The 27399-nt window shown below is 34.1% G+C and overlaps 1 pseudogene; it reads right to left on the bottom strand.

Annotated features, from left to right (window-relative positions):
* Positions 1 to 2129: 2129 nt before the first annotated feature.
* Positions 2130 to 27399, bottom strand: part of LOC137717206 (WAT1-related protein At1g25270-like) — a 35636-nt pseudogene continuing 10366 nt past the window's right edge.

The following is a 27399-nucleotide window of genomic DNA, read 5'->3' as shown; positions in this document are numbered from 1 at the left end:
ACAATAAAGATTTTACGGATTTACGAACGTGAAGGGCGAAAATGGCTCAAAAGTGGCTAACTCAAGACCAAGACAGCCACTTTCGAGCTGTTTTCCGGCCAAACCACGGCCAGTTAGCCATCGAAAAATGTACCATTCTCTTCATCTCATCGAGAAGTATGATTTTCGTTTTTGAATCACTTGATTTCGTTTAGTATTGAAGAAGTTATGAACGTTTAAAATTTACCCAGTTTCTAGCTAGCTTTCCAGTTTTCCTTTGGACCAGTCAACTTTGAGGTTATTTTTTGGCCATCTCCGGCAACCATTGGGCATTCAAATAGGTATAATCTTATTCTACACTTTCATATCTTCATTTTGATATATTATGGGTTGAATTTGGTTAAGAAACAATTGAGTTACCAAGCTTTGAAAATTGCCCAAACTTTGAAAATTGCCCAAACTTTTGGCCAAGAGCTCCGGGACACTTAACGGAGTTTTTAACGGAATAACCAAAATGATGGATGGTGTCCATTCTCAGGGACCACTTCTATTGATTTGAAATCTCAGGGACCAAAGTGATGAGTTATGCAAATCTCAAGGACCATTTTGGCTATTTAGCCTAAAATATAACATGAAAGGTTTTCTATATATCTAAATAGATCTTTATTATAATGCACCATAACATATCACTTATAACAAAATCATATATTTTAGTACTATTTACAAGAATGCCATATTTATTGTCTACAATGTAACCTCCACCATCAAAGTTTTAAAAATGTAACCATAAATTCATTATCAACAATCAGCGTAACATCCATCATCATTGTCTAAAAGAATGACATCATGTGCCTATTTTTTTATTTTGTTTTGATACGTATTCAACTTTGGAATATTGTATAACCAGTTTCATTGTCATACTTTTGAAAGCTCTCATAATGATATTGGGCGGAAAATGCACTAATTTAGGTCCAAAAATTATCTTGCCAAAGACTTGATTACTTTACGATGCATACCATGTGTCTGTTGAAAGGCCTTTGTGGGGATTTGCTTTGTTTGGTTCAGTCGGTTGGTTCGATACGTTTGGTTATGTGTTGTAAATAACAATTAGGTACTTTGTACTAGTTTACATCCGATAGTTTCAATACAATCAATTTGTGCTTTCAATTAGGTACATTTTATAGTTTAGGGATCGATTAAGTACGATCAAATCGATACAGTTTGTATTTTCTAACGTTTAGGTCATTAGGTCTAATAGATTCAATACGATCAATTTGTTATAGTTTATATTTTTATGTTTTAGTTCATTAGGTACATTGATCGTTACGGTTTGTATGTTTAATGTTTAAGTTCATTAGGTAGGGTCAATTTGTACGGTTTGTATTTTTATATTTTAGTTTATTAGGTCCGAAAATTTTTACATTATTACTCATTAAGCCTCATACGTTAGTTATGATTTGCAAACCTAATGCTTTTCAATTTTTTTTATGTTTGATTCCCTAAAGCAATTCTCCCTAAGGGTAATATAGACAAACTAAAAATACAATAAATTCATAAAAAAATAATATATAAGGTGACGTGGACGAATCAAATGACTATTTTTAGTTTTTCATCTTATACATGGTATTATTGAAAACATGATCTTTTCTAAATACTAAAATAAAGTTTTCTATATAAAAAAAAATAAAATACAAGTTATGCCTTTTAATTAGAAGATACGCAATGGAGAGTGGGGAGAATTTAAAATTATTACATTAATTTAAGGGATGAGAGAGTTTCAAACACGGGACGCTTGAGTAGAAACTCAACATCCTATCCGCTAGAATGTTGGACTACATACATGTATATGAATATTTATATACAATGTCGTCCAAAGATAATCTAAATTATAAATGCCTTTATCACTTGTTTTTTCCTAGTTCGATTTAAAAGTCTCTTTTATGGACTATGATTCTCTCCCCTCCTCTTTCCATCCCCTTCCATCCCCTCCTCTCACATTCTCTTATTTTGTCTTTCTCTTACTATAAAAAATTAATATAAGATGTTGACGTGATTTAACCGTGACCGTTCAAATAGGAGAGGAGAGAAGAGGAGGAAAAAAAAAGAGGGGAGAGAATCATACTCCCTCTTTTTCCTCCCCTCTCCTTGAATCAATGAATCATGCTGACTGCAGAACTAGTAGCCTTTGAAGCGTTGTTATTTGTACGGCTCTCAATGCTGTTGCTGTTGCCTTTATTGTTATCTGGAGGCATTATCACAATCTCAATTGAGCCAGAATCCTGATGATGAAAGCTTGTCGACGGTACTGAATTACTCATCTTCTCTATTTCTTTGCCCTTACCCCACAGCACCGCATATAAGCCACACACTATCAACACTGCTCCCAAAACGCTGTTATAATTTTCCAGTTAAACAAACACCACGTAAATAATTAAAATCAAAGACAAGCAAGGACATGTGTATTTAAGAATATAAGTGAGAATGCGACGACAAAGTTCCACATTAATGGTGAGGGATCAAATCATGTAAGGTCCATTTTCTCATTAATGTATAATTCATTCTCAACAATATACATATTTTAGAGAATAATCAATGATAAATTAGAGCTATATCAATTAACAAAACCGTTATTATTCGAGAAAATACCAGATGACCATGTTAGAATGTGAAAATCAAGTTTTTCAGTCAAGAGTACGTACATACCTTCCAAGATGCAACTTCTCATCTAATACCAAAGACCCAACGATGGCAATGAACACCAACATAAGAGGGTTGAAAACAGATACAAACAAAGAGCCTCTCATGCTTATGCACAAAGCAATAAATGTAGCACATAGCCCAGTGACCATAATTCCCTACAGCATAAAGTCACCAACATATATAGATAGATCCAATTATTAATATATAGATATTGATAGATTAAATTAGTTAATAATTGACTATAAATTCAAGTACTCTAGATAAAGATGAAGAAAATGTTAAAACAATAAACAGCTAGTAAAAGAAGGGTGTGACGTACCGAGTATGCCGCTGTTAGAAGCCTAATGTTCCAACCTAGCATCCATTGGCTCCACTCCCTCTCCATGCAGAGGGCAAAACCAACGGCCTGGATTGACCCCATTGCTGACATTAAAGCAGTGCTTGAATAATAGCAAGGGTATGACACACTCATTTTAGTCTATGAATTGCACAAAACAAATAATTAGCTAAATAAATCCAAAATGTAAATACTAGCTACTATCATCATCTTGTGGAAAGATGAAACGGAAATTAATAGGAAGACAAATGCTAATTTATTTATAAATGAAAAGCTTCTTCTTAATTAATTTATTTATAGGAAGACGAGTGTTGTTTTTATTTTTTTGTTCATAGGAGATGTTGAAGAAGGAGAAATTCGATGGAAGACAAGATACAATGATGAGTGCTCTTAATTACTTGAATTGCAAATCTCTTGCATAGGCTTTAGCTTTGACTTTGTAAATTCTTCTTTAGTATAGATAATATCGTTTGTTAAATAAAATAGAGGATATTTTAGGAATAACAAAGGGTGAAGAAATAACATTTTAATTTTTAAACTTCTTATAGTGAATAGAATTATAAAGTGGGTGGGAAAATAAGACAATGAGGTGAATTTAGTAGCACTCATGAGCAATGAGCTTCTGTTTTAAAACCACGTATTACAAATATAAATAATATCTATAACTACTAATATATTATACTATATAATATATCCACATATAGATTAATTTACCTATATTTTAAAAATTCAATAATTTATCTACATTCTTTTGATATAATTGATTTACCTATGATTATATTTATACTAATCACCTGCCTTTAAATGTATATTAACTTATCTATATTTGCTTGTACAATAATTTACCTAGCTGCAAGAAAATACAAGTAAATTAATTTTCAAACACAAACATATGTAAAGAGCAAGAACATGTTAAAAAGAGCAGCAACGTGTAGTATTGTCTTAAAAAAAAATCAATTATAAAATTTGAAATTTGTTAGAAGAAAAAGGGGAAAAAAACTGGACCTATCATCCCACAGGATGAGATTATACATACCAATCAATTAAAAATTTTAAACACCATTTATGAAATCGTTACCAGATTTGCAATATATTCCACCAAATTTGTTTTAAAATAATGAGGGGCATTTTAGGATGAAAAGTTTATAGAATATGTGTCACATCCCGGCCCAGGCCCCACCACAATCCGGGCTCGACGCCATCGTATATAGTCCGCTTTGGGCCCCTGCCACACTCTCACGGTTTTGTTTCTGGGAACTCGCACGAGAACTTCCCAGTGGGTCACTCATCATTGGATTGCTCTCGCGTGCTGCTCGCTTAACTTCAGAGTTCCTACGGAACCTGAAGCCAGTGAGCTCCCAAAAAGCCTCGTGTTAGGTAGATATGAGAATATACATATAAGGTTTATAAAATCCACTCCTCTGGACGATATGGGATGTAACAATATGAGTCACTAAGCCATAAATAAAAATTTGCTTAGTTGGATTCTAGTCATTGGGTTTAACTCTAGAAAAAGAAATGAGACGGATTATTATTATTTTGAACAAAATATAATATCTATACTAAGGGGAGGGAGGGGCTTGAGGGGGTGAGATTAGCCTCACAATTGGCTAGTAATAATATGGTTCAAATTCGTTTTTGGTTAAACTCAAAAACAATTTTCAAGTTTTAGGTCTTAAAAACTTGTTTGGTAAGACTATTTTCAAAAACTGAATTCAAGATTAACTCAAAAATATAGTCTATTTTCTGAAAACATAAAAAGTAGGTTTTTAGAGTTTTTAAACTTAAACTCGCTCATTTCTTTTCTCTCCCTCATTCAAATCTATCTCTTTCTTTTCTTCTTTCTCTCTCCTCATTTTTTTTCTTTTTTTTTACCTTTTTTGTCTCTCCTCCAACCTGCTCTCTTCATTTTTTAGGTTCTTTTTCTCACTGATCTTCCTCTCTATCTCGTCCGATCCTCTTTCTTCTTTCTTTTTTCCTTCAATCATCTCTTACTTTCTTTCCTCTTCTCTTCTCTTTCTACCTCTCTTGCAACCCCCCGTCTTTTTAGATCTCTTTGTTCTACTTTAAGTCGTAAGATTTAAAAATTTTAAATTGCAAACCAATCAAGTTTTTGAGTCTTAAAGAAAATTGTTTTCAAGAAATGTTCTTAAAAAATGTTTTGAGAAATGATAAAAATTTTCAAATAGGATACCAAACAGGCCCTAAACATTTGTCATTTGTTTTAGCACAACACTTATGACTCTGTTTTCTCCAGGTTACTACTCCGAATTAAGCGATTGTTTTTGTTTTTTGAGTAAAAAAAATCTTTCTTTTTTGGATCAGGAGGAGGTTCATTGATTGAAGTTATAAAAGAGCCAAACAAAGAGTACGATGAAAAAGCAGGGCAAACATCCGCAATTCGGTTTAAGAATGGTGATTCTCTCTAACTGGACCAATTTCTTCTTCAATTAGTGCTCAATTGTTGAATCTATGTTTGTTCCTTTGGTGTTTTTCAAGTATGCAGGTATTTGTTTATCATAAGTGGTGAATTTCTAAACATATATGTGTGGATTAACATCCTCAGAAGTCAACAAGCCCAATGGCATTTTGGAAATCTGTAGAATTAGCCAACATTTCATATTCGTAAGGTCAATTAGTGGGTTTCGGAGTGAGTATGGACTTCCAACTCTAATGTTTTTGTTTGACTTATTCATCTCACTAAACAAAACAAAAATCAATGTGGTGAATATTGCAGTGTACTGATATTTGTCTTATAAAATCTAATTAGTTTTTCTTCCCCAGTTGACTTCAGTCAACAACCTTCTATTGACAACCTTAAATTGGTTGAATAATTGGATTACAAAAAAATATGAATTGATGTTATAACGAACCATAACCAAGCTTTTTCAAACGAAATTTGTATGCCTTTTGAAGTTTTTATGGTAAAGATGTCTTTATGCATGCACAATTGTGGAACGAAAAAAAGAACTATGTATGCTACGTACGCGTAGCACGCAGTGATGTAAAAAAGGCATTTCGCATGGCAAGGCATAAAGAACACGTATGAATTTTTTTTGTAGTAAAGATGTCCTTACGTATGCATAGATGTGAATGGAAAAAAAAAAAACTGAATGCCGCGCGTTACGCGCCGTGATATAAAAAAAGCCTTTCGCATGCACAAAGCGCGTGCAGAAAGGCTAGGACTAATTAAGACACAAGCCGCCAACCATCTTTTCCTTTTATACCATTTCATCGCCACCGGCTCGACTTACCCTTTATCTCCTCTCCTTTTACTCACCTCCCTCTCGACCCTCCTTTCCGCCATCATCACCACCACAACGAATCAGCCATCGCTACCACCGCAGTTTACAAAATCGTACTGAAAAATTCAAAACAAATTCGAGAATACTGGAATCGGGAATACCAAATTTTATTTCAGTTTGGTTTTAGAAATGTAGTCCCGAAAAGGGATCGGTTCGGTATTCGGTTTATACTTTTCGGTTCGGCCACCAAGGGTCTAGGAGTAGTAGAGGTGCAAGCTTTAGAGAACACGTGTCTTGAATTGAATAGGAGGAGTAGAGGTGGAAGCTTTAGAAAAGCAGATGAACAACAGAAGAAAAGAAATGAAGGATTGTAGAGGAGCAAGAGTTGTTTATCATCCACGTTAAGCTCAACTGAATGAGCATTACAAACTTTTGTCCAAGAGTTGCTACAGAATCTCTCTTAACACAAAACTAACATAACCTCTCTTAATGGAAAACCAACTAACATAATCACACTTAACAAAAAAAAAACTAACTGATTTCATCACAAGTACTCTCACTGCTCACTGGCGATGAATGGGACTCTTCAAGTACTGATGGTGGCTGTTCTGTCATCGTCTTCAGTTCCTCTCTTTTACTCCACAAAACCATATATAACCCACAGATGATAAAAACCCCTCCTAATATGCTGCAGGGCATAACAGAGATATTAGAAATATTTCTCATGCAGTTTTCTGTTTTTTTTCTCCCTTATAATTTAACCAGAAAAAAGACCAAAGTAAATTACCTTCCTAAGTGTAACTTCTCATCTAACAACAACGTCGCAGCTAAGCCCACCAGCAGAAGGCCAAGAGGGTTGAAAATAGCCACAAACAAAGGCCCTCGCATGCGCACACACCATGCGGTCAGAGTAAGAACCAATCCCGAAGTAATGACTCCCTACATCATAGAAAACACAGGTGTGGAACAGCTCAACCTATAGTCTTGACAAACTGAGGATGCTAAGCTAAATACAGAGATAAGGCAGGATATGGAGAAACTGTAGCTCACAAGGATTCGGCAGCAGAAAATTGCTTATGGCTAAATACAGATAAGGCAGGGCATGCTAAGCTAAATACAGATGGTGCAAAGAGCTTAGTCAGTCATATTACCGAATACACTGCCGTGAAAAGTTTGATGTCCCAGCCCAACTTCCACTGACTCCAGTCCCTCTCCCTGCAGAGGGCAAACACAGTGGACTGCATTGATGCCATGATAGACATCAGGGCCGTACTTGAGTACTGGCAAGGGTAATCCCTAGTCATTTTCTTCTGTATTGTATATACACCAAGTTAATATTACAACACAATGTTAAACAAATCATACGGATTAATTTATGAATGCATGGCTGGTTACTATTATATATATTAATTTATTAATAACCTGAAATATCAGCCACAGTGCAAAAGAGATGCTACTGTGAAAGTCACTTTACGGGCTTAAGCAATCACCTCTTGCATGGTTTGGTAGATTCACTCAAGTTATGAGGAGGATTGGGTATTATCAAAGTCACTCTGATCACACGTTATTTGTGAAACGGAAAAGTGGCAAAGTGGCGGCCTTAATTATTTATGTGGATGACATGATAATAATGAGTGATGATTCGGAGGAGATGATGAAATTAGAACAAAGTCTTGCCGCTGAATTTAAGATGAAGAATTTGGGAGATTTGAAATATTTCCTTGGAGTGGAAGTTGCCCGGTCATCTAGAGGTATTTTCTTGTCTCAACGTAAATATGTTCTGGATTTACTAAAGGAAATAGGCATGCTGAGATGTAAGCCTGTGGACACTCCCATCACAGAGAAACATTATTTGGGGATTTATCCATATCAGGAACTGGTTGACAAAGGTAGATATCAAAGGCTAGTGGGGAGGCTGATTTATTTGTCTCACACTCGTCCGGATATTGCCTATGTCGTAAGTGTGGTTAGTCAGTTTATGCACTCACCAAGTATGGATCATATGGCGGTAGTAATGAGAATCTTGGCATATTTGAAGTCTGCCCCGGGAAAGGGAATTTTGTATGAACATCATGGACATATGAGGATTAAGGGATTTACTGATGGTGATTGGGCATGCGATGTGAATGACAAACGGTCTACATCTGGGTATTTGACATTTGTTGGAGGTAATTTGGTTTCGTGGTTGAGCAAGAAGAAGAATGTGGTGTCACGGTCCTCTGCCGAAACCGAGTATAGGAGTGTGGCACATGGTGTGTGTGAGATCCTTTGGCTACGAAAGTTGCTTTGGGGTCTTGGTTTTAAATAGAAGGAGGCGATGAAATTGTATTGTGACAATAAGTCTGCTAGAGCAATAGCTAAGAATTCGGTACAACATGACAGGACTAAGCATGTTGAGGTTGATAGACATTTTATCAAATAAAAGCTAGAAAAGAAGATTGTGTCAATACCGTTCGTGAACTCAGAGGAACAACTTGCGGATATCCTTACTCATGTCATGTGTAGTAGGAGGTTTGATGACTCACTTATCAAGTTGAGCATGTGTAACATCTATGCTCCAACTTGAGGGGGAGTATTGGTGTAAGTCTATATTTTAGGAGAAAATGAATGTAAATATTTTGTAATTATTAGAGTCATGTTTTAGGAAGGATATTGTGACCTTTATTTTTGTTTCCTTTTGTAACAATGATTGTATGTACTTTTATTTAGGATTATGGAACACAAAAAAGTTAAGCCGTAAAAGGGTAGGAAAAAGATTCCTTAGCCGATAATAAGAAAGCTAAGTAATTAATTAGTTGATGGTGAGCCTTGGAGCAATAGAAAGGTTGCTCTGTTGTGACTGAAAGATCACGGGTTCGAGTTGTGAAAATGATCTCTTTGCAAAGAAAGGATAAAGTTTGTACGATAAATGTTCTCCCCCTTCCCCCACCCTTTTTCAAAGTGGAAAGCTTTGTTGGCTTGGAACACCTATCTTGATTATATCTCTCTTGTCCTATCCACCCTTATTAGTAGGCGAAATTCAGTGGCTTTATACATGCCACCTCTTTTTTGGTTCTTATGAAAAAGGTTTTTGTTAAGGATGGGGTTGTTCCTGTGTCCATATTTTATGCCAAATAATTTGACAAAATAAGATACTTATATTAATTAACTCCCAATATCCACAACAAAACAGGCTAAGATACTTATATTAATTAACTTCCATAATCCACAACAAAACAAGCTAAGAATCAATTTTATCATTGGTCCATATTGCATGGTAATATAGAATCTTTACGTCGCCAACTAACTACAACATTGAGTTCGCTTACATTTATAATTATATTTTTAGAAAACTTCATTTAATCCTTAAAAAAGATGAGTTTTAGATTATAACTTTGTGTAAGATTAAAATCCAATTTTAGTCCCTAGTACATTTAATCATCTCATTTATTAGTTATATTTTGATGTTTTATTTATCTTTTTATTCCTATTTAATGTATTAATTACATTGAAATTTAATTTTCATTTCATTTATCATAATATTTTAATGTCTACATTTAGGCAACTAATTTATTTTTATTTTTATAATATATAGTCCGATAACAATTTTGTATGTTCTTCATCTATACAAACATATACATGCATTTCCGTACATACATTTTGGTATACGCATTTGAGTTTATTTATTTATTTTAATACATCGATATATTTTACACTAAGACGAGGAGGGTTCGGCTAAGCTACACAATAGACAACTTAATTTGGTATCGAATTCACCATCTACGAGATTCGAACCTAATCCCTCTCATTTGAGTATTGACTTTCAGGTACATTAATTCAATATACTATATTTCGATACATACATTTTGGTACGTACATTTTGGTATTGACATTTTGTTACATTAATCGGTACATACATTTCAGTACATATATTTCGGTACGTACATTTCGGTACTATATTTTGGTACATACATTTCGGTACATATATTTCGGTACATACATTTCGGTATTGATATTTAGGTACATTAATTCAATATAATACATTTTAGTACATATATTTAGGTTTATTATAATATATTTTGGTACAATTATGTAGGTACAAAAAAGTCAATTATATATATTTCGGCACAGTACAATCATGTATTTATATATTTTGTATCACCAAATTTCTTTTAATATTTTCTCATTTATGTTCATTAATAATTAAAGAACTAAATATGTGGCATATTAATAAAATTAAAATCTTAAATGGAGAGATTAAATAAAAATGCACATTAAATAACAAAAATTGAATATAAATTTTGATAAAAGTACATTTCAAGGGATTAAATTGAATATGTGATCTAGCACCAGATTTTTTTAAAATTTTTTAATCTTTTGCAACGACTAATGTTCAAATACCCCTTATATTTTCTAGAATTGTGGTTTGCATGTATTTTATGGTTCTCTTATAACAAAATAAATGAAGGGCATGAGCTATAATGAAAGGTTCTATTTAACTTATTTATGTGTTTGCTTACGTACAATAGCATCTTAGGCGGAATCCTAATTGTAACTGGGTTATATAATGATGATGATGATGATGATGATTCAATTTCCACAATCACCCACCAAGAGGGTCCCAAGACCCGATCTGTTCCATCCAATCCGTCAACGTGACTGTCATAGAGATGCTGGTCCTAGTGAGCTTTCAATCTCACTTGCTGCTATGGATACACAAATTAAGAAAAGATTAATATTTTTTTCCAAAAAATAAATCAATAATGAAGGGATTGAAAAAGTGGAAAGGTGTTTCCAAATGTGTAGTTATATATGCCTGCCTCTGGGTTAAAGGAGGAACTCCTTTTTGAAAACTTACCTGATGCAAAGCCAGTGTAGAATGTGAACTTTATGAGATCATTTTCCTGTAATGCTTTGTGTAATTGGGTCCTTACATTTAATCACACCTTTAGGTTTAGTCTAAGGAAGGCTTTAATACGCGATAGGTGAGAATCCTGCCGAATAGTTATGAATGCATTCACACATTTAAAGAGTTGATTACGTCTCTCTGCACTAAAAAAGAGCCAACATCGGAAGGTTTTAAAAAGAAGGGGCATTTAGAATTAGATGCCTCATTGTGCTATTTGTTAGATTAAACATCTATAGCTTTTAAATTTTTTATTAAACATTTTATTAATTCAAAATTACACAATTTTTCATTATATATAATGTACCAATTAATTAATAATTATTATATTAATATTCCAAATCTCCTAAAATCTAGTAGACATATGTTTTAAAAATCTAAGAACTATTCAAATTTGATCTATTTCTACTTCTAACGTGATATATATTTCTGCCATTTTCTTCCACGACCATTCAACAATCTTTTCGTGCCATTTCTTTGCTCAGGTCAGTTTACACTCTTCCGTTCTCCCTTGTCAGTTATATTCATTTCCTTTGTATTTTCATTTTATGCACCTCTTATTTGAGTATCCGTACCATGGTACATTTGGGAAAAAGATTATAGTGGTACATGGTATTAGGTATGTTTCAATTTAGCATTGTACATTTGAGGATCCTTACCATGGTACATTTAGAAAATAGAGTCTAGTGGTAGATGTTAAAAGGTAAGTTTCAATTTAGCATTGGTACATTTGTAGCCAATATGTTGGTACGTTTCAATTTGGCATGGGTACATTTTTATAAGTAGTGGTACATTTCAATTTGGCATTGGTATATTTTAAGCCAATATTGGTTCGTTTCAAATTGGCATAGGTACATTTCTATCAGTATTGGTACGTTTCAATTTGGCATTGATATGTCTCAGACCAATAATCCGGAGATAAAACCTTGAAACAGGATACCCAGGGTAAGTTTGGGCCTGTTCCTGTTATTTTATAAGTTAAATAACAAGAGTTAGCTAAATGAAATGAGGAGAGAGAGAGAGAGAGAGAGAGAGAGAGAGAGAGAGAGAGAGAGAGAGAGAGAGAGAGAGAGAGAGAGAGAGAGAGAGAGAGAGAGAGCATATTATCATATATCAATTTCGAAGAGATCATGATCATTGACGAACCTTTCAAATATAAGGGCAAAAGAAAGCATAAGGGCTGCAGAAAACATGTTACGGTAGGCAACAAGGATGGTGAAATTCATTCCAACCTCTGCTACCAGTTTGTAAGATATATTCATCCCTACATATGCCGCCTGAACCACCAGCATCATCATCACTGGCTTCAACCCTTGCACTATACTAGTACTGCAACACATCTGTTTCTGCCCCATCGTATCTCTCTCTCTCTCTAAGATATCCTGCTAACCCAACCGAGTTTCAAATCCTTTCCACGTTTCCGAAAAGAGAGGAATTGGAGTTGTGAGAACTAGCTAGTTAGCGCTGAGGAAGCATAACATCCGGTAATTATTTATATACATTTCCAGTGTCAGACCACTTATATTGTTTTTGAGAAAATGTACGATATTCATTGTAGTATTAGGAAAAAGTACAATACTAAGGATAGGGTGCATTATATGATCCTCAATAAAAACCATGCAAAGTGAATTCCTTACTAAAGATTGCGCGTGTATATTGAGGATAGGGTACAATATTAAGTGTCGGACCACTATTAAGTTTCCGAAATGAGAGTATTGGAGTCGTGAAAACTAGCCGGCTAGCGCTGTGTTATAAGGGTGAATTATGTGGCAGATGCCAGTGTTGGACCCACTTGTACTGTTGAAAGAACCATGCAAAGTGAATTCCTTGTCAAAGATTGCGCGTGTGTTACACTGACGGTCACGGTTATTTCTACGTTGTGTAATAACTTTATATTTTTTCGTAGTATCATATTAAAGTTTTTTATAAGAGAAAATTTTTAGTATGTTCGAAATACAAGATGATTTCATAAATTTTTGTGTTGGATGAATTTTCAACTCGTCCATTTTCCAATCGTAATAATTGAGAAGGTTTCTTAACTTGCGTTAATTTAATTTGGAAAAACCTTTCCAGAGACAAATAATAATTTGAATACCCTTCTGTCAAATTTGGATGGTCTTCATCTATAAGATTCAATTTAAACTAGTGAACGATAATAACTTGAACTGGGGGTTTTTCTTTCTTTTTTCACGTTGTCTCTGGTGCCCATATAAAGATAGCTTTTGGAGTTTAATTTAGAAGACGTGCATAATCAGGTAAATGCGTATATATATCCTCCTCAATGGTTTCCTAAATCTTCTTATCTAATGTGTTATGATAGTAATTCAGATAAATGTATAATGTGACCACTGCCGAAGAGAGAGATAAGTGGCCATTACAGCTAGGTGGAAAGGTAGTACTTATAGTTTGAGGGCATGTTTACCTAATTACTTGGTAAAAGATGAGACAGAATGATGACGAGATAAACAATTTTTAGTGGGATTTACGTACTTTGCTTATTCTCTTACCAATTACTTGAGTTTTAGGTTGTTACTAATTTGACCGTCGGAGAGCTTTTGGTTGTACCCCTATAGTGTCAATTGGGTTGTTTACTATTTTACAGATAGTCGAGTTTGCACACCTCCACTAAACACGGTGATGTGCAAATTTGGTTCCAACAAAATCCGATGTTAAAGTTTACAAGATAAAAAAAAATATATATATATATATATATATATATATATATATATATATATATATATATGAACCACCTTCCCTCATCCACATCTAAGTTAAAGTAGTTCTTTCTGCTTATAAAAGAGAAAAAACCAAAGTAAAAGTGTTAAATGCAAGAGCAATAGTTTTGAAGCCTAGGTATGTGGAAGTCAGAATATTATTACTTGGTATAAAACCAACGAAAAAAAACTTTAACGAAAAACTCCAGGTATTATTCATTTTAACGAAAAATCATATTTTTACACTAAAAAATCAATTCTTGTACTATTCATTTTACCATTTATTTTGTCCTTATCGTTAAAACTCAAAGTTTGCAAGCCATTTTCATTAGTTTTCCTAAAAATCAAAGCCGAGCTAAATCAATCAATCGAACAAAATTTTATTTCTTTCTGCTTAACCGTCTTAAAGCTGTGACAAAGCTACTAAAAATCAAGATCCTAGTTCTTGCTAATACAGTACCACTTTGAGGGAAAAACTTTTGATAGCTAGGCGACTCTTGCACCTTGTCCCCTTGAAAGTTTAAATAAGAAAATTCCTACAAAACAGATTTGAATCAAACTGTTTAGTGTAGACCAATGTTTTACACCAGCAATAATATTCCATTAGTCACTAAAAAGTCAGAACATATTACGTTACCCACGAAATATAATTAATAATTAACCATCATAAATTATTGCTACTTGGTCTGAAAAGATTTTCTCAATTTCCAAACAATGTTCAATCAACGATACAACAAAAACAGTTAGTTAATACATCTATAAACAAAAAGGTGCTTCTACTTGAGAATTCCCAAATCAAAATCCTAATTAAAACCCCAATTTAAAAAACCCTAATTTGAAACCTAATCTCTATTTCAGAATCCCAAACCCTAATTAAATTTAGCGAATTAAAGGGGAAAATTTCCACCCCTAATCTCTATTTCAGAATCCCAAAACCTAATCTCTTAAGCCGGCTTCTCATTTTTTTAAAGAAATGCTAAGGATACTCTCTTATTTTTTATATCACCTTATAGATTACATTACACAATGAAATAGGACGAAACTACATCATTTTAGCTGGTCTAGCTACCTATGGGATAAGAAATGCTTAGAATGCCCCGCTCTTTTTCTACATTTTTTTTAATTAAACTTTTGTGTCTTTTAAAGATTTGATCAAAACGCTTGGACTAATGGCCACCTAAGCATTTAATTTTTTTTTTATTTACATATCATTAGTTTATTTCTTTTAAATGAAAAATATTATATGTTGATTTCCCACTTTATCTTTTAGTCGATGCAGTTTTTTTTTTTTACGTGTCAGAATTTATGCCCCTTTTTAAGGGATATATTAACTATTAAATCATCAAAAGTATCTGTCCCTTTTAAGGGATTATTAATGGATATTAACTATTAAATCATCAATATTATCTCCTGAATTTTGAACAATTTTTTTATTTTATTTTTATTTTTTTTGTTACAGCTCACTTTCACTTGTATATTATCTGTACCTCATGCTGTTTATCTCCAACAGAGATTTGCAAAACTTGAGGTACGTTTCATGGTTCAACAAGTATACCTAATAATCGGTTATGCTGCTTTAAGGAATGGTGTAACCATAAAAATATTGGTTCAAGTAGAGCATTCAGGATTTTCTGATGGAGAAGAATCCATCATTGTTTCATTTAGTGTTGAAAGAAGAACTCTTCCTTTGCATGTTGTGATCTTTACGATTACTATGCCATTTGAACACTACAAACATCTTGATTCTTTGGAAGAAAAAAAATATCTTGATTTCTTTCCCAAATAAGGAGTCTCTCAAAATGGATTCATGAAGAACAAAGAGGAGGTTCCATAAAGAAGAGGATTGCATATATGGTTAATGTGTGTTTCTCCGTCTATCCATATGCCTAATTTGAATTGTACCCATGTCCTGTTGAAACGTACTAATATTGGTTTGAGACATATCAATGCCAAATTGAAACGTACCAATACTGATAGAAATGTACCTATGCCAATTTGAAACGAACCAATATTGGCTTAAAATATACCAATGCCAAATTGAAATGTACCACTACTTATAAAAATGTACCCATGCCAAATTGAAACGTACCAACATATTGGCTACAAATGTACCAATGCTAAATTGAAACTTACCTTTTAACATCTACCACTAGACTCTATTTGCTAAATGTACCATGGTAAGGATCCTCAAATGTACAATGCTAAATTGAAACATACCTAATACCATGTACCACTATAATCTTTTTCCCAAATGTACCATGGTACGGATACTCAAATAAAGAGGTGCATAAAATGAAAATACAAAGGAAATGAATATAACTGACAAGGGAGAACGGAAGAGTGTAAACTGACCTGAGCAAAGAAATGGCACGAAAAGATTGTTGAATGGTCGTGGAAGAAAATGGCAGAAATATATATCACGTTAGAAGTAGAAATAGATCAAATTTGAATAGTTCTTAGATTTTTAAAACATATGTCTACTAGATTTTAGGAGATTTGGAATATTAATATAATAATTATTAATTAATTGGTACATTATATATAATGAAAAATTGTGTAATTTTGAATTAATAAAATGTTTAATAAAAAATTTAAAAGCTATAGATGTTTAATCTAACAAATAGCACAATGAGGCATCTAATTCTAAATGCCCCTTCTTTTTAAAACCTTCCGATGTTGGCTCTTTTTTAGTGCAGAGAGACATAATCAACTCTTTAAATGTGTGAATGCATTCGTAACTATTCGGCAGGATTCTCACCTATCGCGTATTAAAGCCTTCCTTAGACTAAACCTAAAGGTGTGATTAAATGTAAGGACCCAATTACACAAATCATTACAGGAAAATGATCTCATAAAGTTCACATTCTACACTGGCTTTGCATCAGGTAAGTTTTCAAAAAGGAGTTCCTCCTTTAACCCAGAGGCAGGCATATATAACTACACATTTGGAAACACCTTTCCTCTTTTTCAATCCCTTCATTATTGATTTATTTTTTGGAAAAAATATTAATCTTTTCTTAATTTGTGTATCCATAGCAGCAAGTGAGATTGAAAGCTCACTAGGACCAGCATCTCTATGACAGTCACGTTGACGGATTGGATGGAACAGATCGGGTCTTGGGACCCTCTTGGTGGGTGATTGTGGAAATTGAATCATCATCATCATCATCATTATATAACCCAGTTACAATTAGGATTCCGCCTAAGATGCTATTGTACGTAAGCAAACACATAAATAAGTTAAATAGAACCTTTCATTATAGCTCATGCCCTTCATTTATTTTGTTATAAGAGAACCATAAAATACATGCAAACCACAATTCTAGAAAATATAAGGGGTTTTTGAACATTAGTCGTTGCAAAAGATTAAAAAATTTTAAAAAAATCTGGTGCTAGATCACATATTCAATTTAATCCCTTGAAGTGTACTTTTATCAAAATTTATATTCAATTTTTGTTATTTAATGTGCATTTTTATTTAATCTCTCCATTTAAAATTTTAATTTTATTAATATGCCACATATTTAGTTCTTTAATTATTAATGAACATAAATGAGAAAATATTAAAAGAAATTTGGTGATACAAAATATATAAATACATGATTGTACTGTGCCGAAATATATATAATTGACTTTTTTGTACCTACATAATTGTACCAAAATATATTATAATGAACCTAAATATATGTACTAAAATGTATTATATTGAATTAATGTACCTAAATATCAATACCGAAATTTATGTACCGAAATATATGTACCGAAATGTATGTACCAAAATATAGTACCGAAATGTACGTACCGAAATATATGTACTGAAATGTATGTACCGATTAATGTAACAAAATGTCAATACCAAAATGTACGTACCAAAATGTATGTATCGAAATATAGTATATTGAATTAATGTACCTGAAAGTCAATACTCAAATGAGAGGGATTAGGTTCGAATCTCGTAGATGGTGAATTCGATACCAAATTAAGTTGTCTATTGTGTAGCTTAGCCGAACCCTCCTCGCCTTAGTGTAAAATATATCGTTGTATTAAAATAAATAAATAAACTCAAATGCGTATACCAAAATGTATGTACGGAAATGCATGTATATGTTTGTATAGATGAAGAACATACAAAATTGTTATCGGACTATATATTATAAAAATAAAAAAAAATTAGTTGCCTAAATGTAGACATTAAAATATTATGATAAATGAAATGAAAATTAAATTTCAATGTAATTAATACATTAAATAGGAATGAAAAAGATAAATAAAACATCAAAATATAACTAATAAATAAGATGATTAAATGTACTAGGGACTAAAATTAGATTTTAATCTTACACAAAGTTATAATCTAAAACTCATCTTTTTTAAGGATTAAATGAAGTTTTCTAAAAATATAATTATAAATGTAAGCGAACTCAATGTTGTAGTTAGTTGGCGACGTAAAGATTCTATATTACCATGCAATATGGACCAATGATAAAATTGATTCTTAGCTTGTTTTGTTGTGGATTATGGAAGTTAATTAATATAAGTATCTTAGCCTGTTTTGTTGTGGATATTGGGAGTTAATTAATATAAGTATCTTATTTTGTCAAATTATTTGGCATAAAATATGGACACAGGAACAACCCCATCCTTAACAAAAACCTTTTTCATAAGAACCAAAAAAGAGGTGGCATGTATAAAGCCACTGAATTTCGCCTACTAATAAGGGTGGATAGGACAAGAGAGATATAATCAAGATAGGTGTTCCAAGCCAACAAAGCTTTCCACTTTGAAAAAGGGTGGGGGAAGGGGGAGAACATTTATCGTACAAACTTTACCCTTTCTTTGCAAATAGATCATTTTCACAACTCGAACCCGTGATCTTTCAGTCACAACAGAGCAACCTTTCTATTGCTCCAAGGCTCACCATCAACTAATTAATTACTTAGCTTTCTTATTATAGGCTAAGGAATCTTTTTCCTACCCTTTTACGGCTTAACTTTTTTGTGTTCCATAATCCTGAATAAAAGTACATACAATCCTTGTTACAAAAGTAAACAAAAATAAAGGTCACAATATCCTTCCTAAAACATGACTCTAATAATTACAAAATATTTACATTCATTTTCTCCTAAAATATAGACTTACACCAAGACTCCCCCTTAAGTTGGAGCATAGATGTTACACATGCTCAACTTGATAAGTGAGTCATCAAACCTCCTACTACACATGACATGAGTAAGGATATCCGCAAGTTGTTCCTCTGAGTTCACGAACGGTATTGACACAATCTTCTTTTCTAGCTTTTATTTGATAAAATGTCTATCAACCTCAACATGCTTAGTCCTGTCATGCTGTACCGAATTCTTAGCTATTGCTCTAGCAGACTTATTGTCACAATACAATTTCATCGCCTCATTCTGTTTAAAACCAAGACCCCAAAGCAACTTTCGTAGCCAAAGGATCTCACACACACCATGTGCCACACTCCTATACTCGGTTTCGGCAGAGGACTGTGACACCACATTCTTCTTCTTGCTCAACCACGTAACCAAATTACCTCCAACAAATGTCAAATACCCAGATTAGACCGTTTGTCAGTCACATCACCTGCCCAATCACCATCAGTAAATCCCTTAATCCTCATATGTCCATGATGTTCATACAAAATTCCCTTTCCCGGGGCAGACTTCAAATATGCCAAGATTCTCATTACTACCGCCATATGATCCATACTTGGTAAATGCATAAACTGACTAACCACACTTACGACATATGCAATATCCGGACGAGTGTGAGACAAATAAATCAGCCTCCCCACTAGCCTTTGATATCTACCTTTGTCAACCAGTTCCTGATCTGGATAAATCCCCAAATAATGTTTCTCTGTGATGGGAGTGTCCACAGGCTTACATCTCAGCATGCCTATTTCTTTTAGTAAATCCAGAACATATTTACGTTGAGACAAGAAAATACCTCTAGATGACCGGGCGACTTCCACTCCAATGAAATATTTCAAATCTCCCAAATTCTTCATCTTAAATTCAGCGGCAAGACTTTGTTCTAATTTCATCATCTCATCCGAATCATCACTCATTATTATCATGTCATCCACTTAAATAATTAAGGCCGCCACTTTGCCACTTTTCCGTTTCACAAATAACGTGTGATCAGAGTGACTTTGATAATACCCAATCCTCCTCATAACTTGAGTGAATCTACCAAACCATGCAAGAGGTGATTGCTTAAGCCCGTAAAGTGACTTTCACAACCTACATACTCCGGTTTTCCCTTCGGCATTATACCCTGGAGGAAAATCTATATATACTTCTTCTTCCAAGTGCCCATGAAGAAAAACATTTTTTACATCAAACTATTTCAGTGGCCAATTCAAATTTGCAGCTAAAGCAATAAGAACTCGTACTGTATTCATCTTCGTTACTAGTGAAAAAGTTTCCTGATAATCAACACCATAAGTTTATGTATAACCCTTTGCTAATAACCTTGCTTTATACTTGTCTACTGATCCGTTTGCCTTGTATTTGATTGTAAAGGTGGTGCTTGGATTGTTTCCACATTATTTACCCAGGCTTGATGTTCCGGTGCAAGGTACGAGTATGACACATAATTAGCCATTGGATACTTCATTTTTCCTTCAGAAGAAAACCTATCAAGAGGAACACCATGATTTGACCTTAGCGGCAACTTATACGTACTTATAATATTATCCGGATTAGTTACATGAGTATCAATTGTACTTACCTCAGGAATATTCAAAGAAGACACATTGGGTGGCATGATTGAGCTCGAGAGAGAGGGGTACGGGTTTGGTAGCTGCTGGTTTGGCAGACTTCTGCCGATATTCTGCATCATACTCGGCAGACTATTGCTAAGAAGCATCAACTGTTTCGATGCCCTGTAGTTAAACAGTAGGGCAGGTTGTTACCGAGAGCCCTCACTGTCTTCATTGTCTTCATTCTCGGCAGTGTCTTGCCGACAACCTTCACAATTTTCATTTTCAACGCACGATCCCCCTGAGCTACATATTACATTGTTTGGTATCTCCAACCACCCAAGATCACCATTAGTATTCTCCCCCTGGTGATCAGAAGGTGATGGAATCGAAGCATAAAAATACTCGAATTCCGAGAAAGTAACATCCATGGTCACATACATATGGCAAGTTTCATGGTGGTATCACTTATACCTTTTTTTGTTGGGGAGCAAACCCAAGAAAGACACACCTGAGAGCACATGGATTTAATTTACTACGATGAATCTTGTGAATATGAACATAGGCTCCACATCTAAACACACGAGAAGTGAGAGTATTAGTGGACATTATAGGAACAAATTCTGTCAACACTTAGAGAGGTGTACGAAAGTCCACAACCCGGGATGGCATACAATTAATCACATACACAACGTAGGTAACGGCTTCAGGCCAAAACTGTTTAGGCACAGACGCACCAATAAGCAAGGCACGAGTAATTTCCAAGATATGATGATTTTTCCTCTCAGCAACCCCATTTTGGTGTGGAGTATACGGACATGTGGTTTGATGAATAATTCCACGATCTTGTAGAAACAGGGATAACTCAGAATTTATGTACTCTCCACCATTGTTAGAACGTAAAAATTTAATATCAGAGGAATATTGAGTTTTAATCATCTGTTGAAACAGACAAAACACATCATAAACCTCACGTTTATTTTTCAACACATACAACCACGTCATACGAATGCAATCATCCGCGAAAGTAACAAACCACCTAATTCTTGTAGTAGTACTAAGACCTTCTCCAACAATGACCTAAAACCCAAAATTTCCCTTCCCCCCTCTCCCCCCCTCCCCAAACCCAAAAAAACCCACCCCAACCTATAACCTAAAATTAACTTAAAACCTAAAACCTAAAACTTATTCTAAGGCCAAATACTAGCCCAATTTTAGGCCACAAAGCAAAATGGGCCCCACCAACTGAGATTGAAACAGGGGTTGTGAAGCCCATTGCCTAGCTTCCAATCGCCCATAAAGCAAAATCAGCCTGCACGCACTGGAGAGAAAGATAAGCCAGGCCCACCCATGTGGGGTTGTCCCCCTGGTGTCAGCCAATTATGTAGCCCAACGGCTGGATTTAAATGGATCGTTGGTTAATCCAACGGTTCAGGTTCAAATTATTATTTTTTTAGTTTTATATTTATATATTTATTGAATCCAACGGCTTAGATCGAATATAATCAAATCTAACGGTAAGAAGAAAAAAAAGATCTAACAGTCCAAATTTAAATCCAACGGCTAAAATAATTAAAAAAAATTATTTTACTTAAAATTCGACCAAAAACTCTATAAATACCTATGTATTTGTTCAAACATCCACACAAAACTCACTTTTCTCCTACAATTCTTCCAATTTTTCTTTCTACCATTTCTTCTCATTTCCAAATTTTTCAAGATGGCAAAAGAGCATGTTAGAGGTCTTAATTGGACTTTTGACGAAGATATTGCTTTATGTTTGGCATGGATTTCTATTAGCGAAGATGGTGCCATCGGCATGAATCAAAATAGAAAGGTTTTGTAGGGTAAAATCATTGATAAGTTCCATGAAAACTCCAACGCCGGTCGAAGGGAAGTTGGTGGTGTTTATGATCGGTGGAAGATTATCAACAAAGCGTGCACTTTGTGGAAGGGAAGTTTGGAGAGAGCCACGGTTGACATGCCTAGTGGAAGGAGCTCCTCAGAAATTGTGAGTTTCTTTGTTGATATTTTAGTTGTCATGTACATAATAGTATTTTGCAACTAATTGTTTTTATGTATTTGTTGTATAGGGTGACAAAGCAATGGCAATTTACAAGATAAGAACTACACCAAAAAATCAAGCTTTTAAGTTGCATCATGCTTGGAACATCCTCAAGGATTGTCCGAGGTGGGGAACCGATGCGAACCAACAATGTGGAAGATTATTTCATAGCGAAGCCCCACCTCCAAATGATGTCAATGAAGGTGTGAATTTAACCGACAATGAAGGTGTCGAACAAATGACCCCAACTTCTTCTTTTACAAGGCCCTCAGGGTAGAGATAAGCAAAATGAAGTCTCAAGATCTGATACGTTCACAATTTGCTAGCGAAATGGTAAGAATGAATGAAAACAATATCTCTTAGCAAGAAGAATCGGCCCAAATGCGTTTGGCCATGAAGGAACAAGGGGATAGGGAGCAAGAAAGGTTCGAAATTAATTTGATGATGGAGAACCTCGACAAATACACTCCAGAGAGGAATAAATACTTGGTAAGCAAAATGACATTTTACAAAGGAATGCCTCAAGGAGTATATTTCAAGATGATGATTCATCTCAAGACTACCACCCAAGTCCATCACCAAGTCAAGATGGTGGATATCATTATTAAGTTTATGAGTTTTCGATTGTATTAAACTTATGTGGTTTATTAATTGTCTTCTTTTTTTTTTTTTTTTTTTTTTTTTTTTTTTTTTTTTTTTTTTTAAGTTTATGTGGTTTATTAATTGTCATTTGTATTAAGTTTATGTGGTTTATCATGATTTTTATGTATTGATTTAGTGATTTTTCAAAATTTATCGGAATTTAAATATTTTAGGTTTAAATGTTCATATAATTAATTTAGAATAGTTTACATAATTTTTTTTTTTTTTAAAAGTTAATTTAAAAAAAATAGCCGTAATTCATTCTTTGATAATCTCGGGCTAAAATTTTAGGCCAGAAGGGTTGGAGCAAAAAAGTTGTTTCTGGGCTAAAACCTAAATTTTCGGGGCTAAATATTTTTAGGTTTTAGGTTACCATTGGAGATGGTCTAACAGGGTAAGGCCCCAACACATTAGAGTGTACTAGCGCAAACGGAGAAGATCTTTTATTCATACTTGGAGGGAATGAAGCACAATGACTTTTGGCTAAAATACATATGTCACATTTCAATTCTAAGTCTTCAATACCACTGAACAGATCAGGTAATATATGTTTCAAATAACCAAACGATGCATGCCCCAAACGACGATGCAATAACAATACCTTTTGTAGATTACTATTATGTGACGCATAAACCAAATTAGCTCTTCCAGGAACCACGTCATCCACATAATATAGTCCATCCTTCTTAGTGCCATGCCCAATGATCTCCTTTGTCTGAATATCCTGAAGCAAGCAAAATGAAGGATATATTAATACAACACAATCTAATTGTTCAGTGACTTGAGGTACATATAATAAGTGATAGGACAATGAAGGAACCAATAAACAATTATGTAAAGGAAGAGAGGGTGTAAGAGACATTGTTCCCGCTCCAACAACAGCAACAGTAGTACCATTGGCAGTTGCCACAACTTCCTATGAGGATCTTTCATAGACTGAAACAAAGTTCTATCATACATCATATGATCCGTTGCACCGGAATCTAAAATCCAACCGGTATTGGTCATTGTAATAACAAATGAGACTACAGTACATGATAATTACTGATATGCAACAATTATACCAATAAGCAGTAATTGAAGCAGGAAAGCACGATGACAAGTATACAATATTGTTGTGACAATTCTCTATATCGAAAACAATCAGCAACTATTACTTCCTTTGAAGCAACACTCACGGAAAAGACAAGACCACATGGTTTCACATGTTGCCCAAGGTAGCAAGCAGCCGCATCAATTCCTTTTTTTTTTTTTTTTACCAACACAACTTTACACGCTGCAATAAGGCATCAAGCAGAAATCCACGTTTGTAGCTCTTACATGGGCAGATATCACAACAATTACGAATCGCGATTACAAGCAACATCAATTGTAAAACAAACACACCAATACACGACACAATTGCAAAAGCACAACACCACGCACGGCAGCAACAAGATCACATTGCTGCAAATCCAATATACACGGCCTGACCGATTTCTACAATGAGCTTCGCAGGAACAAGTCAACCGAACACAACAGCGGAAGAAAATATTGTTTTACAGTTTCTAGGGTTATGGCAAACCTAGCTCTGATGCCAAATAGAATTTTACGGATTAACTTTTCTGTATTTCATAATCTTGAATAAAAGTAAATACAATCTTTATTACAAAAGGAAACAAAAATAAAGGACATGTGCAATATCCTTCCTATAACATGACTCTAATAATTACAAAATATTTACATTCCTTTTCTTCTAAAATATAGACTTACGCCAATATAAATCATCCCATTATAACCCTATAGTTTTACATGGTATTAGTTTTCTAAACCCTAGTATAAGTTGTTTTTTTATCCTGCCACAAGCAGATGGTATTATTTAGCATTTATCCAAAAAAAAAAAAAAAAATCTACTCTTCATCATCCAATTTTACTCTTAGCTGGAGCAGTTCACCGCCTGAACTTTTGTCCAATTTGTTAACCAACTTGATCCATCCATATTCGTGCTCATATTCTCATTCTAAAAACCAAAATTAGAGAAATATATTTTGCCTTATTTGAGGGATTGAACCAACAGAGCTAATGGAACGAAACTACAAGGATTGAAATGTAACAAAAGAACTACACGGACGGAAATGTGACTGGAAAAAATAAAGAAAAGAGATTACAGAATAAAACAAAAAATTTAGGGAATTGTTATTAATATTCTAAAAATCTCATTTTACACTTTTTACAAGTATATTTTTCTTTCTAATTATAGAAAATTTAGAATACAAAATGAGATTTTTGAAGTGCCAATAACAATTCCCAAAATTTAATAAAAAACCATATATACCTCCCCACATATAATCTCTCATCTTGCAACAAAGACACAAGAAGTACAACCAGAGGTTAAAAGTTAATACAAACTATGACCCACGTAAATGTACAAACCATGTCGTCAGAGTCACTACGAGTCCAGTTTCCACAATTTCCTGCATCACATGACACAAAAACATGGACAATACTTTACTTTCATACTGGATAAAATGTATTTCACTTTCAATTTTCCCTCTTAATGCTGCTTTGGAACATTGGTAAAATACTAAAATTAGCTAATAATTTCCTTCTACTAGTTGATTAAATGGTGGGAAATTTTATTTTTGAAATTATTAACTTTTTAACACACATATCCCACCATTTTTGTATAATAACACGTGATGTACCACCTATGCCAATTATACTGAAAAATCTCTCCACCTGATGGTGTTGTTTTGTCACTTGTCGGCCCACTAGTACTTTTGGGACCAAAACCATGCACGTGATCTTCTTCTCTTAAATTACACGTACCGGGTGTCACACCGTGCACACAAGGGGTTGAGTAGAATTATTGGTATCACACCGTGTACGCAAGGGGTTGAGTAGAATTATTGGCTTGCATGAAAATAATGCATGTCGTAAACAATTGTATACATGAGGTTGAGTAGAATTGCAAAACGATGCCGTTTTATTAACTTCAGTTTGGTTAGGTTTAGTTCGGTTTTCAAACCTACCCTTAGTTCTTTTTGTTTTCCATTAGAAGTTTAGTATTTATAATTAAGTTAAATGCAAGGTTGGAGGACTGATCAATTCTTAAGGAACATGGAGAGCAACATATCGGAACTTCCAAAGATAAATTGTCAACCCTACTTCAAGCCACTGAAATTAGTTGCAAAGTTGAAAATAGGATATGGTGGAGTCGAATTCAGATGATTGAAAAAGGTACAGGCGTTTCTACTTCATAAATTTCCATTTAGTCATGAATTGGCATTTGATGACTTCATCCAATTGTTGGAGAATAAGCTCGTTGATGAAGATTTCTTGGATTTCAAGATTTCTGTAAAACTCTTAGTTATAGCTTGAACTCTTGGCTGCCATGCACAACTAAGATTAAAACATCTTAATAGCCTGTATTGTGCCACCTGTCTTTTCTGTTAGAAGGTTTAAGTGAAGCATGTGCTGCTCACATGGGGTTTGTTAGCTCGTAGACTCGTGTGAATCCAACGCACTAGAGAGCAACGAACTCTCTCTGCAAGATTTCTCAAAATTCCTTTTGTCTGCTTCATCAAATTCTTTCAACCATTTTTCCAGTTTTATCGAATTCAATTTTTACAAAAGTTAACACCAATGGGTTGCAGAGGCGGCGGAAGGGAAGGTATTGAGATGAAGAGGGAGCCTTCATGTTGTATGAACGCTGTTCGAAGTCAAAGATTGTGATGTGGAGGACAAACGCAGCTGCCGTGAAACGTGGATCTTTATGCTGAAGGGGTTTGATTTGAAATTGCCACTGGCTTTTAGGATGAAGAGAATTCCATTGATTGTGGAAAGAGATTTTATTTTTGTTTTTCCCTTCTTCAGTTTTATTCAAGGGTGAAATAGATTTTTTTTTTTTTTTTTGGTGAAGTTGAGCATGGAAAGATGTTAATTTTTTTTTAACAAAAAATAAAAAAATAAAAAATTATCTATGTTGCAGTCCTATTAGATTAGGAATGTGATTGTGTAAATTTATATATTAAAAGTTGTAATCCTAAAAGGTAAGGAATTAACCTTCCCTACTACTATAAATAAAGGCAAAATGGGGTGGAATATAACACACCTCACAATTACACAT

Source organism: Pyrus communis, chromosome 15, assembly GCF_963583255.1.
Source record: "Pyrus communis chromosome 15, drPyrComm1.1, whole genome shotgun sequence".
Classification (NCBI taxonomy): Eukaryota; Viridiplantae; Streptophyta; class Magnoliopsida; order Rosales; family Rosaceae; genus Pyrus; species Pyrus communis.
Note: the sequence above shows the minus strand (reverse complement) of the source record. Positions and strands in the feature narration are given on the sequence as shown.